The following is a 10,319-nucleotide window of genomic DNA, read 5'->3' as shown; positions in this document are numbered from 1 at the left end:
CCGTTTGTGCGTCTCTTAAATTGTAATGCTAATACAGCATGTTTCCACAAAAGCAGATGCTTGGGTTGCTTTTGTCACACTATTTTAGTACATTCTTTTTATGGAACGGAAAGCGCTGTCCAGAATTGCAACCTTAGCTGTGCCCCGACAACCCAGGTGGTCAAGGGATCTGTAGATCCGGAACTGTGATTTTATGTTGCTACCAAGCTAAGTGCTCCTGCTTCAATGAAAAATATATCCAAAAACATAAATGCACACATTTATGACACAACAACACATTAGGAAAACAGGTTTCCTGTGTAACCACTCGTGTTCGTGGTGATACAAACAGCGGCGGCCGCCACCATCAGAGCTGTAAAAAGAATAAAACCAAGAAACCTCTTTCAGTTTCAGCCTGGAGGCCATAATAGCTTCAAAATGCTCTCACTGCAGAGTAGCTTGCAACGCAGACAACACAATTCTGGTCCGTGGGTTCAGGGTTTCCATACCTCTGGAAAAAAAAGAAACACATCTCTGAAAGGCCGAGCTAATAGCTGCAAACCTTTCTTGCCGTGATTTCTTATTTGTTTATTTAAAGGGGAAGTGGTGGTTCAGTAATTAAACCAGAGTTTTCTAAAAATCATACTTTTAAATGATAAAGTATCGACTTCCCTCAGATAGCCACTTAGCAATCATGAACTAACTTATGAAATGACTCAAATTAAATATAATACATCAGTAATAAAAATAGAAGCCTAAATTAACTCAACCATAACTTTGTCAAATATGCTATATGCACAACATACAGCATGGATAAAATTACTTCCTCTTACCCTGCATGCGAACATGCAATAAATAAGACACAAACACAAATAACAAAGAGGTTTAAAAAGTAAGCATATAAAAATATAACCTATATAAAGTTTAGTGCAAAGTATAAACCAGAATCTGATTGATATGGTAGAAGGCTGAGTAGTGGAAGGGGGTAGGGCAGAGAGAGAGTTCAGAGTCATGATGGCCTGATGAAAGAAGCTGTCCTTGAGGCTGCTGGTTCTGGCTCGGAAATTCTGCAGTCTTTTCCAAGACGGCAGCGTGTTGAAGAGGCTGTATGATGGGTGGGGTCACCTGCAATTTTGGTGGCCCTGCGGGTGAAGTATGGGTTTTTTGATGTCCAGGGGGGGTGAGGGGAGCCACCAATGACCTTCTGCGCTGTTCTCACGATGCAGAGTCTTTCGGCAGGACATAGCACACAGTGATGCAGCTGGTAAGTAAGCTCTCGATGGTGCAGAATGAGTGCATGATGGAGGTCGAGGCACTTCCTATCATGAGTTTGTGAGAAAGTACAAGTGTTGGCGGGCTTTTATGGTCTGCATGGGATGTTATGATTCCAGGACAGGTCCTTGCCGATATGCCCACCAAGAAACTTGATACTGGTCACCCTCTCCATTTGCATGTATTTAAACGTTATACATTTCTGTAGAAGGAAGGGAGTTTGATGTACTGGTAGAATTAGTAATTGCTATTGGTTTCTGACAACTCAAGATTGGCAAATTAATATCTGTCAAAAAAGAAAATTGTGGTATCGGTCATCCATGATATTATGAAGACATTGTGTATTATTAAGCATCGCTGAGGAGTGATAAAAAAAACTATGTTCATTAAAAAAAACAATATTGATTTGAATAACAAGTAATACAGTACTAATTACATAACTTGAGGCTCACCCAGAGGGAGCTGATATAATTGTCTGCCATCTTGCTGCTTCATGTACCCTGGAAAACCTTGTGGATGGCTGGGCAAAAAAGATGGTAGGAAAAAGGTTGCGGTTTGATCAGTTTGAGTTTCCATACTTTGCAGTATTTCTTGTGCTGTGTAGCACTTGTTTTCGGCTGCATGAAACAATATGGTGAAATCTAATGGTCAAGTATTACACAGTGTCCATTTAAGTAACTAGAAGAATGCCATCAATTATCAAGAGGCGAGAACCGACCTAAAGCAACTATCGTGAGATTTGTCAACAGCAATCGAAAACGAGAAATCGTTGAGCAAGGAAAAAAACTAAAAGGGACAAATGTTTATTTAAATGAACACTCAAGCAAAAAAAACTGACATTGCAAGACAGGGTCGATTTTTGAGGAAAACAAACAAGATACAAGGAACTTGCACTTCAAACTGTAGAGTATACATAAAGTTAAACGGCACTCCAGAAGAAGCAAAAATACTTTGGGTCCGAGAAATGCAGGAGCTGGACAGATTTGCCTGAAGTGATACAATGGCAGCCTGGACTGACAATATGGACACCTTTATTACAGATCACAATAGAAAAATCCATCATAATATATTAGGCCATGATCTACCGGAACTGAGCATTTTTGATCATACTGACTCCAATAATTCAAGATTAGATGACTTCGATCCTGACCACAAATTTCTATCAACTAGCTCAGACAATTGCAAATATTATACTGGAAATGAATATAATACTCAATAATACACTTTAACAGTGGAAGCATGTGCACAAATTTTGATGACATCACTGAATGCTTACAGCAATTTGAGAACCCGTTTAGTGTGATTGCAGTTTCTGAAACGTGGTTCAATGAGGAAAGGGGTGGTAATTTTGAATTAAACGACTATAATTTGAACTATGTAAATAGAATAAACAAAATAGGAGGAGGAGTAGCTATATATGTTCACAAAAGATTCAAATCGAAGATAATACAAAACATGTCATTTGTCATTGACAATTTACTTGAATGTATTAAAAAATAAATTATAAATGAAAAAAAGAAAAATATTATAGTCAGTTGTGTATATACAGGGTGGCCACAAAGTCACGCACCAATCTTCCTCGAGTTGAACCTGAAACCTAAACGTCTGTCACTATCATCCTCGTACAATTTGTGTAGAATTTGAAGTTTGTAAGGATGAAACTTTTCTGCTTTGAGGACCTTCTGCATCGTTGAACGAGGAATATAATTATATTAACAAAAAATGAATATTAACATTGGTGCGTGACTCACCGGGCTCAAATCTGGAAAACTTCACAAACTGGGCTGAAAAAACATATTCAACAATAGGCACCAAAACACTATTCATCTGTGGAGATTTGAACATCGATCTAATGAATCCAAACAAACATAAAAACATTGATGACTATATTAATATAATGTACAGTATGAGTTTGTACACAACTATATTAAGGCCTAGTAGATTCACTTCACACAGTGCAACACTCATTGACAATATATTTACAAATAATATGGAATTTACAAACGTCAGCGGATTACTGGTTTGTGATATTTCTGATCACCTGCCAGTATTTACACTGTATGATGAAAAGGTTACTAGACAAGAATCAACTAAGGAATATGTTTACAAACAAGTTAGAACTGAAGACACTATTATATCACTCTATGATGACTTAGTTAAACAAAACTGGAATGCTATATATAGTACGGATGATGTGGATCGTGCGTTTGACATATTTTTGCAAATATTCACCATCAAGTATAACAAAAATTGCCCAATGAGACAAACTCATATTAAGAATAAATCTGTAAACCATCCATGGATTACTAAGGGTTTATATAATGCTTGTAAGAATATAGAAAATGTATTAAACTAAGAACCGAGGAAGCCGAATCCCGATATAAAACGTCTCATCTCATCTCATTAGCTGTACCGCTTATCCTCAGTAGGGTCGCGGGGTGCTGGAGCCCATCCCAGCAATCATCGGGCAGTGGGCAGGGGACACCCTGAACTGGTTGCCAGCCAATCGCAGGGCACACGGGGACAGACAAGTCACTCGCTCAGTCACACCTAGGGACAATTTAGACCGGCCAATTCACCTGAAATGCATGTCTTTGGAATGTGGGAGGAAACCGGAGTGCCCGGAGGAAACCCACGCAAGCACGGGGAGAACATACAAACTCCGCACAGTAAGGCCGGGAGCTGGATTTGAACCCACGCAGGAGGTTCCCACGACCTCAGAACTGTGCCGCACACACGCTAACCACTGCGCCGCCGTGCTGCCCGATATAAAACGTATAAAAACAAATTGATAATAGATAGATAGATAGATAGATAGATAGATAGATAGATAGATAGATAGATACTTTATTCATCCCCGAAGGGAAATTCACTTTTCCAGCAGCATCCCTAAGCTGAGAACAATCATATATTCCTGATATTAAGAGCGAGCAGGAAATTATACTATACCAATTTATTACATCATAACAAAAGTAATATTAAAGGTATTTGGGATACATTAAATAGTATAATAAAAGGAAAGAATGTAAGTAATGCATATCCAAACTATTTTATTGATAAGAACAGTGAAAATTATAATTTAAATCAAGTTGTGGAGAATTTCAATAGTTATTTTGTAAATGTTGGACCAGAGCTCGCTGCAAATATCCCAGAGTGCAGTGGGAAGCAATTTCAGTCACTGATAAAAATGAACTCCAAAACCATGTTTTTATCTGGGGTTACGGAATCAGAAATCTTAGACGTGGTTAACAACTGTAAAAACAAAACGTCTATGGATTGTTTTGACATCGGTGTGGTACTAGTTAAGCAAATTATAAATAGCATTGTGAAACCATTGACCGGTAATCTATCATTTCTAACAGGCATATTTCCAAATCAATGAAAATAGCAAAAGTTATACCAATATACAAAAATGGAAACAGGCACATTTTTACAAACTATAGACCGGTATCTCTGCTTCTCAGTTCTCTAAAATATTAGAGAGACTTTACAATAATAGACTAGAACAATTTGTAGATGAACATAAATTGATTCATGAAAGTCAATATGGTTTTAGAGCAAATAGATCAGCAACAATGGCTATTATTGATGCAGTAGAAGAAATCACCCATAATATAGAAAAGAAGAGATACGCAGTCGGGGTATTTATTGACTTAAAAAAGGCAATTGATACCATCCATCCATCCACCCATCCATTGTCTTCCGCTTATCCGAGGTCGGGTCGCAGGGGCAGCAGCGTTAAAAGGGAAGCCCAGATGTCCCTATCCCCAGCCACCTCCTCCAGCTCTTCCGACGGGACCCCGAGGCGTTTCCAAGCCAGCCGAGAGACATAGTCTCTCCAACGTGTCCTGGGTCGCCTCCGGGGCCTCCTGCCGGTGGGACATGCCCGGAACACCTCCCGAGGGAGGCGACCAGGAGGCATCCTTATAAGATGCCCGAGCCACCTCAACTGGCTCCTCTCAACGCGGAGGAGCAGTGGCTCTACACCGAGTCCCTCCCGGATGACTGAGCTTCTCACCTTATCTCTAAGGGAGAACCCAGCCACCCTGCGGAGGAAACTAATTTCGGCCACTTGTATCCGGGATCGTGTTCTTTCGGTCATGACCCAAAGTTCATGACCACAGGTGAGGGTAGGAACGTAGATCGACCGGTAGATCGAGAGCTTTGCCTTTCGGCTCAGCTCCCTCTTCACCACGACGGAGCGGTACAGGGTCCGAATGACGGCAGACGCTGCACCGACCCGTCTGTCGATCTCCCGTTCCATCCTACCCTCACTCGTGAACAAGACCCCAAGATAATTGAACTCCTCCACTTGGGGCAAGACCTCCTCCCCTACCCGGAGGGAGCATACCACCCTTTAACGACTGAGAACCATGGCCTCGGATTTGGAGGTGCTGATCCTCATCCCGGCCGCTTCACACTCGGTCGCGAATCGCTCCAGCGAGAGCTGAAGATCACGGCCTGAGGAAGCCAACAGCACCACATCATCTGCAAAAAGCAGTGACGCAATGCTGAGGCCCCCAAACCGGACTCCATCCCCGCCAAGGCTGCGCCTAGAAATTCTGTCCATAAAAGTTATGAACAGAATCGGTGACAAAGGGCAGCCCTGGCGGAGCCCAACCCTCACCGGGAACGAATCCGACTTATTGCCGGCAATGCGGACCAGACTCTGGCACCGGGCATACAGGTACCGCACAGCCCGGATAAGACTGTGCGGTACCCCATACTCCCGAAGCACCCCCCACAGGGCCTCCCAAGGAACACGGTCGAATGCCTTCTCCAAGTCCACAAAACACACGTAGACCGGACAGGCAAACTCCCATGCACCCTCAAAGACCCTGCAGAGTGTATAGAGCTGGTCCAGTGTTCCACGGCCAGGACGAAAACCACACTGTTCCTCCTGAATCCGAGATTCGACTTCCTAGCGGACCCTCCTCTCCAGTACCCCTGAATAGACCTTACCAGGGAGGCTGAGAAGTGTGATTCCCCTGTAGTTGGAACACACTCTCCGGTCCCCCTTCATAAAGACGGGAACCACCACCCCAGTTTGCCAGTCCAGAGGCACTGTCCCCGATGTCCACGCGATGTTGCAGAGGCGTGTTAACCATGACACGCCCACAACATCCAGAGCCTTAATGAAATCCGGGCGGATCTCATCGAACCCCGGGCCCTGCCACCGAGGAGTTTTTTGACAACCTCGGTGACTTCAACCCCAGTGATACGAGAGCCCAACCCAGAGTCCTCAGGCTCTGCTTCCCCAGAGGAAGACGTGTCGGTGGGATTGAGGAGGTCTTCGAAGTACTCCGCCCACCGATTCACAACGTCCCGGGTCGAGGTCAGCAGCGCCCCATCGGCACTATACACAGTGTCGATGGCACAACGCTTCCCCCCCCTAAGACGCCGGATGGTAGACTAGAATTTCCTCGAAGCCGTTCAGAAGTCGGCTTCCATGGCCTCGCCAAACTCCTCCCATGCCCGAGTTTTTGCCTCGGCAACCGCCGAAGCCGCATTCCGCTTGGCCAGACGATACCTGCCAGCTGCTTCCAGAGTCCCACAGGCCAGGAAGGGTGCCAAGTGCACATATGGACACCCTTATGTCTGAACATGGTGTTCATTATGGACAAACCATGACGGGCACATAACGAAACACCACTCGGGTTCAGGTCAGGGGGGCTGTTCTTCCCAATCTGGCCCCTCCAGGTCTCACTGTCATTGCCCACGTGAGCGTTGAAGTCTCCCAGCAGTACGAGGGAGTTCCCAGGGGGCGCGCTCTCAAGCACACCCTCTAAGGACTCCAAGAAGGGTGGGTACTCCGAGCTGCTATTTGGTGCATAAGCACATACAACAGTCAGGACCCGTCCCGCCACCCGAAGGCGGAGGTAGGCTACCCTCTCGTCGACTGGGGTGAACCCCAACGTACAGGCGCCGAGCCGTGGAGCAATTAATATGCCCACACCGGCTCTGCGCCTCCCACTATGGGGAACTCCAGAGTGGAAGAGAGTCCAACCCCTCTCGAGAGGACTTTTACCAGAGCACAAGCCGTGCGTAGAGGTGAGTCCGACTATATCTAGTCGGAATTTCTCAACCTCACGCACTAACTCGGGCTCCTTCCCTGCTAGAGAAGTAACGTTCCATGTCCCAAAAGCCAGTTTCTGTAGCCGGGGATCGTCGCGCCAAGGACCCCTCCCTTGGCCGCTACCCAGCTCTCTGCGCACCCGACCCCTTTAGCCCCTCCTACAGGTGGTGAGCCTATGGGAAGAGGGTCCCACGTCGTCCCTTCGGGCTGTGCCTGGCCGGCCCCCGTGGGTAAGGGTCCGGCCACCAGGCGCTCGCCAGCGGACCCCACCTCCAGGCCTGGCTCCAGAAGGGGGCCCCGGTAACCCGCGTCCGGGCGAGGGAAATCGAGGACCAAAGTTTTGTGTCATCATAAGGGGTCTTCTGATCTGCGTTTTGTCTGGCCACTCACCTAGGACCTGTTTGCCATGGGTGACCCTTCCAGGGGCTTAAAGCCCCCGACAACATAGCTCCTAGGATCATTGGGACGCACAAACTCCTCCACCACGATAAGGTAGCAGATCAAGGAGGATTATGATTTATACTATTAATCATAATATACTATTAAAAAAAACTGGAAAGATATGGCATCAGGGAAGTGGCTTTGCAATGGATTCAAAGTTATTTGACGGGGAGGAAGCAATATGTAAAAATGGGAGAGTTGTCATCTGAATACTTGGAAATCTGTTGCGGAGTACCACAGGGTTCTATCCTGGGATCAAAGTTATTTAATTTATATATTAACGATATCTTTAATGTTTCAAAACTATTGAAAATAGTAATATTTGCAGACGACACTGACATTTTCTATTCAAATGATAACTATATTGATTTGGTAACCTGTATCAATCGTGAACTAACTAACCTAAAAGTATGGATGGATATAAATAAATTATCTTTAAATTTAAATAAAACCAAAGTAATATTCTTTGGTAATCGCAAGGCAAATCAAGATTTAGAAGTAAAAATGGATGGTGTTAGAATAGACATTGTATCAGAAATTAAGTTTTTAGGGGTCATAATAGACAATAAATTAGGTTGGAAAACCCACCTCAGACACATACAAACTAAGGTATCTAAAAGCATTTCAATAATTAATAAAGCCTAATTTCTTTTAAATTATAATGCATTGTATTTATTATATTGGTCTCTAGTTCTGCCATATTTAACATGTTGTGCAGAAGTCTGGGGCAATAATTACTAAAGTTCACTACAGCCCCTTTTTATCCTTCAAAAACGTGCAATAAGAACCATACACAGGGTAGGATATCGGGATCTCATCTCATTAGCTGCACCGCTTATCCTCACTAGGGTCGCGGGGGTGCTGGAGCCCATCCCAGCAATCATCAGGCAGTGGGCAGGGGACACCTTGAACTGGTTGCCAGCCAATTGCAGGGCACACAGGGACAGACAACTTGCTCGCTCATTCACCCCTAGGGACAATTTGGACCGGCCAATCCACCTGAAATGCATGTCTTTGGAATGTGGGGGGGAAACCAAAGTGCCAGGAGGGAACCCACGCAAGCACGGGGAGAACATACAAACTCCGCACAGTAAGTCCGGTAGCTGGATTTGAACCCACACAGGAGGTTCCCAAGACCTTAGAACTGTGCCGCACACGCGTTGACCACTACACCGCCGTGCTGCCCCGATATCGGGATCATACCAATATTTTATTCATGCAGTCCAAATTATTCAAATTGGATGATTTAATAATTTTTTTCACTTCACAACTGTTATTTAATGTCAACGAAAACATAGTGCCAGAAAACATACAAAAATGATTCACTCGGAAAGAGAGAAATTATAACTTGAGGGGCTGTAGTGAATTCAAAATCCCAAAGGTGAGAACAAACAGGAAAAGTATGTGTGCGTCTGTGCGCGTGGTCAAGCTCTGGAACGGTTTGCAAGACAAGATCAAACGATGTCCATCTATTTACTTGTTCAAATTTAAATACAAAAAAGCATTACTGGCGAAATACAGGGATGAAGAAAATGGGATATGAGTGAGATTGGAAATACTGCGTTTAAAACTATGGTTAACTTGTTGTTATTGTTGCTATTATTATATCAGAACTGTTATTATAAATATTATGTTTATTTCTATTGTAGTTATCATTGGTGCCGCAGTGACATTTGGTAGCTGGGCGCATTATGACGTTGAGGGATGGGTATTACGAAGATTAGTGTATAAAATATGTGATTATTGTAATTATTGATATCTGACCTATGTAATAAGTATATCCATGAGATTTTGTTATTTTAGACACAAGAGGAAAGGAGGATTTGTAAAATGTATTTAATAGGGAAGATAAAGGGGTAGGGAAAATAAGCATATGCTTCTGACTACCCCTTTTCGAACATGTTATGTGACATTATTTTGTTGTTGACTGATTGTTTTTGTCCTGTTTTAATTCAATGTTCGAAATAAAGTTTTCATTCATTCAGTTTGAGTGCCACCCTTTCATGGCTACTATAATAGATTTCAATGCATTTGTAAATACTTACATAAGAAGCCATGGAATTGACTAATGACTTTTGGAGTGACTTTGACAGACTGGTGGCAGAAAACCGACGAGATCGGACACCCATGGTAAGGGAGTTGGGGGCGGGGGTGCTGCGTCATCACCCCCACAAGACCACAACCATATAAACTGCAAGCGGGTGGCTGTTATGCCATGTTTGTACTTGCGCATGTCATCATTGTGCAGGATCAGATTTTTCTGTGTGTTTGTCCACACAGGCTGTTTGTGCTGACCACCGAACAGTTGCTGACTGTGCTTTCACCCCGGGTTCTCGTGTCGTCGGGTCAGCTGGAGTTGAAAGAAAAAAAGTCCGCGGAGAATGCATGCTCGCGCCCTGGCTGGCCATGCGCACATACAAAATGGCGAGGGTGTTATTTTATAACATTACTATACCCCATACCTGTCAACTTGTACGTTTTTGCCGTACAAAGTACGTTTATTGCGCATTTTAAGACGTGTGCGACTTACAAGAAAATCTGTACGGAAAAA

Source organism: Urocampus carinirostris, chromosome 1, assembly GCF_059441175.1.
Source record: "Urocampus carinirostris isolate Australia breed hairy pipefish chromosome 1, RoL_Ucar_1.0, whole genome shotgun sequence".
In the NCBI taxonomy this organism is placed as follows: domain Eukaryota; kingdom Metazoa; phylum Chordata; class Actinopteri; order Syngnathiformes; family Syngnathidae; genus Urocampus; species Urocampus carinirostris.
This window is presented reverse-complemented; position numbering follows the sequence as displayed.